Source organism: Neomonachus schauinslandi, chromosome 8, assembly GCF_002201575.2.
Source record: "Neomonachus schauinslandi chromosome 8, ASM220157v2, whole genome shotgun sequence".
NCBI lineage: Eukaryota > Metazoa > Chordata > Mammalia > Carnivora > Phocidae > Neomonachus > Neomonachus schauinslandi.
This window is the reverse complement of record NC_058410.1, coordinates 31,446,976-31,458,122: the sequence shown is the minus strand read 5'-3', so window position 1 is coordinate 31,458,122 and position 11,147 is coordinate 31,446,976. Positions and strand designations below refer to the sequence as shown.

Sequence of the window (11,147 nt, the reverse complement as noted above, 5' to 3'; positions counted from 1 at the left end):
CCGGGGTCCTGGGATCGAGCCCCGCGTCGGGCTCCCTGCTCGGCGGGGAGCCCGCTGCTCCCTCTCCCTCTGCCCCTCCCAACCCCGTTCTCTTTCCCTCTCTATCTCCCGCTTTTCCTCCCTCTCTCTCAAATAAATAAATCTTTTAAAAAATTATAATCGTCCTCAGTTCATTTAGTCTCATGTTAGTTTTTGTTCAGCTTGAATCCAGTTTTCCTACTAGTTCCAGAAATTCTTAACATGTTTAGTGTTATGATCTTAAGGTTATCAGAAACCTATACTCAGGGTTCTTTCCGTAAGTCTCACTGAAGACGAAACGCAGTTGCAGGAAGCTTTTGTAAAAAGCATCTGAGTCTACAAATGACAAAGGACTTAAAAAATGTCCATGATTAAAGATCCAATTAGAATTCATTACAATGTGATTGACAAGGAAATTCGGTTATTTTTGGATTACATTTTAAGATAATAACATACCAGGACATATCATATTTCTAGAAGTTTCATACAATTTCCAGAATAGTTACTTAAGTAGCATGTATCTACACAAATATAAGAGAGTTTAGTATTACTGGTTTGACAATACTTCCCATGCAATTTAACATACCAAACAAGCATTAATTTCTCTCTTTAATGATGAGAAACAAAATCACTGAAATGTTCCAAGGGCCCTCTGGAACATTTCAGTTAGATTATAGTCAAAAGACTTTATTTTAGAATTTGATTTTAGGGGGTGCCTGGCTGGCTCAATTGAAAGAGTATGTGACTCCTGACCTCAGGGTGATGAGTTCAAGCCCCATGTTGGGTGTAGAGATTACTTACCTTAAGTAATCTCCCTCTTTCCCTAATACATATATAAGACCTTTAAATATGTAAGACCTTTAAAAAAATTTTGATCTTTGGAAGTTTATCAAAAAATATCAAAAGTTTCAAGCATTTAATTAAAGAAGAATCACAGATCATTATAAAACTGTTAAATGATTTAACCAACGTGACAATAAGAGATTTTAAAAGGCAAATACAGAGGATTACATAGTTGTAAACAAGTCTTAGCTCTTTTAATATTAAGAAGACTGTCTTCTCGAATGATCAAAGATTTGATAAAAACAAAACAAAATATTTTTCTAGGCAGATTACACAAAAGGTAAAGAAAATTTTGTTTGTAATTTCTCATAAAAAGCAAACCAATCATCTAAGAAAGTTTTTCTAACAGAGAGAAAAACCAAATTCTAATTTTCCATCAGTGTTCTTTTGATATCAAAACTCACTCTTAAATATACTTATTCTAATCTTAGCTATATATAAAATTTTTCAAAGGGTTTTTTTTTCATAAATCTTCTACAACTTTTATTTTTATTAATTATTATTATTTTACACACAGATTTTAAGTTTTCCCTTTTTAAGTAACTAGGCTCACTTTAGGAAAAATTATTTTTGCCCTCAACAAAAATGTATTGCCATTCCTCATACTTTTTCTTACCAAAAAAAATACACCTTACAGAGTTGTTTCCCTTATAATTTTTAGCAGCTTTAGTCACATGGTAATTATAATTCTTAATACTTAGAAATGTTAATTTCTAGTGAAGTAGTAAACAACTGTAAATTGTTTCTCTAGCATTTTTTAGATCGGCAAATTTATGAATATATTTCATAATTTCTAGAAACGTGCTTCTTCAAGTACAATCTTTTAATAAAGAATACAACATGTTTACCAGCAGACCCAAATTTTTAGTTTCTCTGGAGTAATAAGGAAACCACAAGTAGATAAACTTATGTTCAGTATTTAATGTTTATTATTTTATCTTATTTAGAAATGACCTAGATATTCAGTGAATTCAACCTAACTCATCACTTAGCAAAACTTCAAGGTTTCAAGTTGCCAGAAAGATTCGGGGAAACGATCTTAAAAGTTTACCTAAAAACCTTTTAAAATTTATATCTATTCAATTTACTTGTTCTTTTTTTTTTTTTTTTAAAGATTTTATTTATTTATTTGAGAGAGAGACAATGAGAGACAGAGAGCATGAGAGGGAGGAGGGTCAGAGGGAGAAGCAGACTCCCTGCCAAGCAGGGAGCCCGATGTGGGACTCGATCCCGGGACTCCAGGATCATGACCTGAGCCGAAGGCAGTCGCTTAACCAACTGAGCCACCCAGGCGCCCCCAATTTACTTGTTCTTAACAATGATGCTTACATTACCCATAAAAACTATAGGAGACATCAAAGTCAGTTACCCTTCCAAGCTAATTATTTTTTAAAAACAGAGATAGTATCAGCCTATTTGACTCTAAGTAAACCGAGGCAGAATAAACGTTTTAGTTTTAATGTTGATAATTTTAAAGACATGTCTATTTTAATTAAACCAACAACCTTAAATTAGCTTTAACACCAAATATTCTCCCAAATCATGTGAACTTGAAAATAAGCGCTTGCCTTCAAACTAACTAAACAGGTCTCTTTTACAAACTAATTTTAGTAATACCATCCAGATGTAGAAAAATCTCACACTTACAACATACACATTGTTAAAAAGAAAACCACAGGCCCAATATGGCATTACTTAGGTTAAAGCTCCAAGTCAGTAAACCAAGACTTAATACCTAAACTAACTGCAGTTTCAACTCCCCAGGAATGTAACCTTTAACCAGACAACATGGAATTTCCTGGTCAACACAAGAAGTTTATTGAGAGACCCCTTCCATTTCCCTTAGGAGGGCAAATTGCCTACAACAGTGGATTCTTTGCTAGTAACTGTCTTTTTCCGCCCCATCTCTACCTTTAAAAACAGTTCCTTTTCTGTAGCAGTTTGGAGTTCCTTTCTAATTTGTTGGATGGGATGCTGCCCAATTCATGAATTGATTAATAAAGCCAATTAGATCTTTAAGATTAACTTTGATGGATTTTTCTTATTTAACAATATGGACATACATACAAACATACATACAGATGTAAACAAAGATCTTACAGTTTTTGTTTTGTGGAGAGAACATTATAGGCCTGATTTTTATATACCTTTTCTCACTTTCTTTTTTTCCTTCTGGTGAGAAACCTTTTTTTGAAGTTTATTATTTCAAAGAATGGCTCTTAGGTCCTAGAGAAGAGGGGGGTAGAAAATTTATACCACAGAGGCACAAAGAAAGTACCCAAGTTTTCTCCAAGGTGGACTTTTTGGGACATATTGTCCACTTACAGAGATGCTAGCGCCTGGGCACAAGAGCCCTTTTAGCAATATGTATTTTTATTTTTTAAGTAAGCTCCACTCCACACCCAGCATGAAGCCTATCACAGGGCTTGAACTCATGACCCTGAGATCCAGACCTTGAGAGGAGATCAAGAGTCCGAAGGCACTGAGCCATCCAGTTGCCCCCTTAGCAATCTGTATTTTTAAAAGCCCTCTTCCCCTCCCTGCCTTTTTTGTTCAGCCTCGGACAACTGTGGATTGTGTTTTCATTTCAAAGACATGATAAAATTATAACTCTAAGGAACAGAGAAAGAATGCAAGTTGGTTTGTTGTAAAGAAATCTGAGATAAATGCTATTTAAAAAATTATTTCTTTTCTTAGGTACAGGACAATTTTGTTCCAATATTCTGATCTTTTATAGTATCTATAAAGCATTGAGAGGAATAGGCAAGGTTTTGAGATTGGTAAAAATAGGTGGGCTTTGACTTGTTTTTAGAGTTGATTTCTAGTTTTGTAGCGATTTTTAAGACAGACAGTTGTCTTTAATTCCCCCAAAGATTTGGATTTCGGCCTGAATATCAAGGGATGGACCTGCCTTTTTAACTAAACTTTATGTGTGTGTGTATATATATATATATATACACACATACATACACACACCAGGGACATGTTTAACTAAAATGGGAATCAAAAGCTTTATGCCTTGGTAAACTCTGTATAAAGCGTTTTAATAAAAGCTTTTTCTCTAAGTACATAATTTAACCTTGGGCTTTTATTATATCAGGACCTGCCATCAGCCTTCCACTGATTAATTGCAGGAGGGCCTAGGAGAAAGTTTGGTCATCTGCCTCCTCTGTGAAAGGGGGCTGGGTTCAAGCGGCCTTTTGGCTTGCCTAATAATCATAGTATGAAAGAAACTTCCCTTAGCAGCCAGTCAAGTTCTCTTTGAGTGAAGTTGTGAATAGCCAACCACCTTTTTAATTCCTCTAAATTTGGTAGGATCTTTTGAAAGTGGAGGAAAAGGGGCTTTATAATTTACAAGATCTGCTGTTGTTCAAGGGACATGAATTCCCTGTGTGTTGGGGGCGCGTTGGGGCAGGGCTGCGCCATTCAAAGATATATCTGCCAAGGTCATTGCAGAGAAATGCCTAAAGTTGGCAGAGCCTGATTACAGCAAAGTAAGCCCTACTGCCTGTCCCAGGTACTTCTGCTAAACTTTCGGTTTGGCTTCCAGCATTTGTAAGAGTAGTCTGCAGACTTTGAACTTGAGATTAAGCTGGAGTACTGTCTAAAAAATCTTGTAGGGAAAGGGAATAGATGGGTCAGATTTTAGGAAGGGAAATTTACAATGGATGTAGACATTAATTTTTGTCTTAAGTCTAATTTCCGTTCTTTATCTTGTCAAGGGAGTCCTTAAGGATAGCCTTATGCTAATAAGAAAATTGAGAGCTCACCATAAAGAGTTTTTTTTAATTTAGCCAATTTTTTTTTTTTTTAAGATTTTATTTATTTGTCAGAGAGCGAGTGAGAGAGAGCACAAGCAGAGGGGAGCAGCAGAGGCAGAGGGAGAAGCAGGCTCCCTGCTGGGCAGGGAGCCCAATGCGGGACTCGATCCCAGGACCCCAGGATTAAGACCTGAGCCAAAGGCAGACACTTAACCAACAGAACCACCCAGGCATTCCTTAATTTAGCCAACTGATGAGTAGGATCTTGTTTTTAATATCAATTAATAGCCACTCAAACCAATAAGCCTTTTTATGGTTTGGCCAAAGATACAAGAGATGTCCCTAGAGAGGGCATAGCTGGTGAAGCCCCAAAAGTCTACTCCCAAAAATAGTCTAAGAAAGCAAAGACCTTCAGGGACAGGTGGTAAGAATGATGTGGTGTTATCAGGTTGTCTCAGGCCCCCACAAAGGTGCGAAGCTTCCACACAGACCTGCCAATCTGTGACAGCTGACAGGTGCTACTGGAATGGATTTTTCTAGCACTAACAAGCAATGAAGGCTGAGATGACCAAGGCCCTTACAGTCTAGGAGCTCTTAAGACAAACCCCCCTGAGAGCTGGCACAACTGGGCAAAGAGAATGCTGCTTGCAAATGGGTATCTCCAATCCCCAGTCTATTCAACTGGCCCCCTAAGTACACCCCAGTAAATGCACCTTCCGGATGGCAGAGACCAGAGAGAATGTTCTCACTGGTCACAAAGCCAAGCTCTTAGGACATAGAACAAGATAAAAGGAAAAACCTCATCTAGTTTTTACACCGGGGGCCCACAGCAAAGTATGCCCACATAGACACTGTCTGATGAGAACCGCGAACTCTATGCTTTATGGTAATCCCCTTTACCTAAAGACACGGACAAAGGAAATCAAAGACCACCTCTGGAAGGAAACAGATCACTAGCCAAACAGTACCCTACCAGATTTTTTACCAAGAGTCGCTAAGCCAAAGGAACTAGTTCCACAAATATTTTCTCCTGCTAATTTACTTTGAGAGAAAGAGAGAAAGACTGTCCTTACTCTCACGCCACCAGATCTCACAGACAGAAACTCCGGGAGGCCGACATGGTAAGAAATCTTACCTTCTGCCGGCTGTATGTCAGATCGCCCAAGATCTTGGAAGCTGCAGAATCTTCCGGGGCAAATAGCCAGCGGAAGTTAACCCAGCCGGCCACACCAATGGCAGGGGAAGAACAACCTCCTGTGCTTTCTCAAGGATTTCCAGCTGGTCTAAGAATTAAGGGGACATGAGACAGATTCACAGGAGGGGGGGTAAAAAAGTTTTATTACGTGCACACAGAGGCCCCGTAATGACACGGAGACCTAAAGAAATGAACAAGGCAGGCTGTTGTTATATTTTTTAGACAAAGAGGCAATAAATCTGTGAGGAATTGAAAGGACAAAGAAAACTTAACTTGGGTAGCTTCAATTAGTAAGGAATTCTAAACAGAATTTGGGCTGGGGTAGTAAATTAATAAAAGGTAACAAGGGTTGTTTATATAGCCTTTTTGACTCTAAATTTCCTATGTCCGGTGATAAGAATCTCTTTACCTCCTGGTATAGATAGACCACCTTTTACATAAACAATAAGAAGTCAGTGTTCTTGTTTTTTAAGATCTTTTTAAAGATTTTATTTATTTGAGATAGAGCGAGAGTGAGAGAGAAAGAGAGAGAGAGCACAAGCAGGGGGAGTGGCAGGCAGAGGGAGCAGTGGGTTCGCTGCTGAGCAGGGAGCCCAAGGTGGGCTCGATCCCAGAACCCTGAGATCATGACCTGAGCCAAAGGCAGACGCTTAACCAACCGAGCCACTCAGGCATCCCTTAAGATTTTTATTTGAGAAAGAGAGAGAGAGAGAGAACACGAGCAGAGAGGAGGGGCAGAGGGAGAGAGAGAAGCAGACTCTCTGCTGAGCAGGGAGCCTGATGCGGGACTCGATCCCAGGACCCCGGGATCATGACCCGAGCCAAAGGCAGATGCTTAACAGACAGAGCCACCCAGGTGCCCAGAAAAGTCAGTGTTCTTTTTGCATTGTCTGTTTCTTAAGTAACTTTAATTTAAAATAATCAGTATGCCAAGGTGGCACATTTTGGAGTGTCCTGTCCTTGGCCCCAACAAATCTTTTATGTGGAAAGAAGCCTTGATTAATACCACCAGACTCTGCAAGGATGAAGAGGATTGCCTCTTTAGAGAGAAAATGTGACATCCCACTGCGTGGAGTTGGAAGGAGACCCACAGCATCCAGACCATTCACTGACAGCACCCCAGGTAGCAGGTCCCAAAAGGAACTCAGCAGGAAATCGTGCCCCGCCCAAGTGGAACGAATGAGAAACAGGGGAAAGGAGGGGAGAACAAAGACTGAATGGGGTAGGCACTGCCTCTCACACTTCTCTATGTCCCTAGCACCTAGCACCTGGTACACAAAAGACCTAACATGTCATTTAAGGAATTGCCCCAGGACTGCCACTAGCTTGCCATAGGACTTTGGATACTTGATCTCCTCAGTCATTCCAGCTAACCCAGTTGATCCCGCTGATCCAAAGGAGGTCAATGCACGAGAACCACTCACGGGATCATGACCCGAGCCGAAGGCAGACGCCCGAAGACTGAGCCACCCAGGCGCCCCTCTATATTCATCTTAACCCTAAATAAAGAGAATCCATTCACCTTTGCTCAGAGAGTCACTGCTTTGGAAGCCATCCCGTGATCTCTGTATTTGCAGCAAATAAACCTTTCTTTGTGTGACGACTTAACCTGGTGCAGTTCTGACTCACCCAGGAGCAAACTCGCTACCCTTAAAACTAAGAAATTGGTTTATAATTTGATCTCACTATCAACCATTGTTTTTCTTTTGTTTCCATAAAAATGCCTCTTATTTAGGGGGCACCTGGGTGGCTCAGTCGGTTAAGCAACTGCCTTCGGCTCAGGTCATGATCCCAGGGTCCTGGGATCGAGCCCACATCGGGCTCTCTGCTCAGCGGGGAGCCTGCTTCTCCCTCTCCCTCTGCCCACCTGTCTCTCTCTCTCTCTCTCTGTGTCAAATAAATAAAATCTTTAAAAAAAAAAAATTCCTCTTATTTAGTATCTGATTGCTTGAACCATAGGCCTAACTTTGAGAACACACCCGCATCACTGCCTCTTGAAATGAGTTTAACTAAACTGACCTATTGTCAGGACAAAGAAACTAGTTCAACAGGATGAAAAAATCCACCAACTCAACTTTTAATGTGTGAAACTTCAGGGAAGTTTCAGAGGAAGGAACTGTAGGGGCAAAAGGCCAGCTGCCTCATGATGGGCCACTTTGGCATGAAGGTTAGTTTGAGTTAAAAAAGTAATCAAAAGGGTGCCTGGGTGGCTCAGTTGGTTAAGCGACTGCCTTCAGCTCAGGTCATGATCCTGGAGTCCCGGGACTGAGTCCCACGTCAGGCTCCCTGCTCAGCAGGGAGTCTGCTTCTCCCTCTGACCTTCCCCCTCTCGTGTGCTCTCTCTCTCTCTCTCTCTCTCTCATTCTCGCTCTCTCAAATAAATAAAATCTTTAAAAAAAAAAAAAGTAATCAAAAGCCAGCAGATTCAGGAACAGCTCTTAATCTCCCCAACTGCCTTAAGAGAATTTAGATAAAGGATCTGCTCCAGCAAGAGAGCTATCACCACAGATAATTCTATGTCATGACGTGAACTAGGTGTGGCAGACAGGGAGGAACCTTCCAAGACCTGTTTGATCAAAGTCCCCCAGGTCTCCTTTTTTCTGAGTGGTCCAGCAAACATATTTACCAACCATTTACTCTTTTTCATCTTCCTGTGAATTACATTCCTTTCCTTTGAAGTCCCAGACCCCCACCCCCTTCTCCTTACTGCAGAAGGATATACATACCTCATTTTGCCCGACTCTTTGGAATTTCCATGTGCATGTGGATTCCCCATACATATGAAATGAAATTTGATTTTCTCCTATTAATTTCTCATATCAGTTTGATTCCCAATCTGCCTAGATGGGCCTTGAAAGGGACAGGAAAGTCTTGCTCCCTGACACACTGACAACAAAAGACTCTTAGATTGATGTAACTCCTACGGTTCACCTCTATCCTCCTTTGAGTACTCGTTCTACTAATCGTCTGTCTGAATTGTTTTTCCACTCTGAAAAGACTACATAATTGTAAGCAAAAGTCTGCCAAGTTAATGGTTTTACAGACACTCCCATTATCTACCTTAAAAGAAGGGCTCCTATAGAGATCCCCTCCCAGAGGTGAAGAAACTGAGGACTTTTCTGGTAAACTGCAACATCATCCCCTTAAACAGCTAAGGGAAAACTCCGGTGCATACCAGAGCTTACCGATAGGATCCTGAATAAACTGTGTCAAAAGCTAGTGAAGAATGGAAACTCTTACCAGAATCAGTTCTTCTGAATCTCTGTCTGTGGTGCCCAGTCTGGAGAGGAAAATAAAATCTCACTGTTGTCCCTTCATTTCCAAATTCAAACCCCTTGTGATTGTTCTTTCGCCAGAGATAGCAACCATCTTCTTGCTTGTTTCGCTTTGGGTAACTAGGCTCGGCTTTCTGCCTGCCTGATGGAAGTAAGTTACTTCCTTCCTTTGGGCGTCACTCTGGATTTGTGAAACATAGTATCCTTTGCACCCTCTTTGGGGATCTGTCAGATGCCCACGCCCACAGGGTGTTACTCAATGTTCCCAGAAATATTTAAATCTATGTACTCATGCAGCATTATTTACAATAGTTAAATTACGGAAGCAACCCATGTCTGTCGACAGATGAATTGGTAAAGAAATGGTATGTGTATATATATATATACACAATAAATGTTACTCAGCCATAAAAAAGAATGAAGTCTTGACATTTGCAATAACATGGATGAATCTAGGGGGTATAATGCTAAGTAAAATAAGTCGGTCAGAGAAAAACAAATACTATCTGATTTCATTCATTTGGAATTTAAGAAACAAAACAAAAGAACAGAGGAAAAAAGAGACAAAAAAACCCACTCTTAAATACAGAAAACTGATGCCTGGGGGGATGGGTGAAGTAGGTGAAAGGGATTAAGAGTACACTCATCACCATGAGCACCGAGCAATGTGTAGAACTGTTGAATCATTATATTGCACACCTGAAACTAATAACACTGTATGCTAATTATACTGGAATTAAAAAACAACAAAACTATGTATCCAGAGGGAAAGCAACAAACTGAAGATAATGTAGTGGGATAGGTGAATGAACATGTCATTTAAGTTATAACCCAATTCTTTGAGGAATTGAAAACACCATTCTTATTTTACAAAACAAAAATCAGCATACAGGCAATTCAAAATTCACCTATTCTTTTACCGATCCCCAGACTTCCCTTGTTTATCTGAAACACCCTGTAAATTATTGGCCTTAGAAAACCAAAGTCCTTTTGGGAAGAACTTACTTTTTTTCTCTTCCCCTTAAAGTTACACATCTTATCATTTCTTTGCAATGAAAACACAGCCCACAATTACCTGAGACTGAAGGGGGAAAAAAAACCAAAAAACATAGAAAGAGAGGTCTTTTAAAATAAACTGCTAGGGACACGCCTGGGTGGCTCAGTCGGTTAAGTGTCTGCCTTCAGCTTAGGTCATGATCCCAGGGCCCTGGGATGGAGTCCCGCATCGGGCTCCCTGCTCAGCGGGGGAGCCTGCTTCTCCCTCTGCCTGCCACTCCCCCTGCTTGTGCTCTCTCTCTCTGACAAATAAATTTTAAAATCTTAAAAAATAAACTGCTAAAGAGCTCTTGTGCCCAGACTCTAGCACAGCTTTCTTAAGATTAATTCCAGGGACAAGTACAAATCTTAAAAATCTTCCCAAATATTTGTAACGATAAAGTCCTTGCATCCATGTGTTTGTGGGTATGTTATAAATGTGAGTTATTATTCTACCTCTGGATGGTATTGCTAAAATTAATTTTCAGAAGAGCTCTATTTAGTTAAGGACAAATGCTAGTAAGGACTGACCATTCTAAACCTATCAAAAAGAAACTAACCCAAATGTTTTTTTCAAGTTCATGTGATCTGGGAAAAACATTTAATATGAAAGCTTGTTTAAGATTGTTCGTTTAATTAAAATAGACATGTCTTTAGAGGTATCAGCAATAAAACTGAAACTTTTATTCTACCAGCGTTTACATAAAGTCATAAGTCAATGTTATCTCTGTTACAGACTATATAAAAGAAAAATGGCTTGGAAGAACAACTGACTTTGAGGTCTCACAAAGTTTTTGAGTAATCTAAGCATAACTGTTAATAACAAATAAATTAAATAGACATAAATAAAAAATTTTAGGTAAGCTTTTAAATTGTTTTCCCAAATCTTATTGGTAACCTAAAACCTTAAAGTCTTGCTGAGTTAGGTTAAATGAGTTAAGTTAAATCTGTTAAATATCTAGATCACTTCCAGGTGAAACTGATGAAGGATAGTTGGAAGGCAGGCAGGGACAAGCGTTT

General features: G+C 39.7%; 1 protein-coding gene across 2 annotated transcripts in view; it reads right to left on the bottom strand.

Annotated features, from left to right (window-relative positions):
- The window catches only part of VNN1 (vanin 1), a 21,580-nt gene extending 12,316 nt beyond the window's left edge, over nucleotides 1-9,264 (bottom strand). Inside the window, exon 1 of one of the 2 annotated variants that reach the window (XM_021693284.2) lies at nucleotides 9,058-9,264. The gene's annotated coding sequence lies outside the window, so the exon portion shown is untranslated. Of the gene's footprint in view, nucleotides 1-5,757; nucleotides 5,887-9,057 lie in introns of those variants that run through there. The other variant, XM_021693285.2, reaches the window with a different exon arrangement.
- Nucleotides 9,265-11,147: the final 1,883 nt, after the last annotated feature.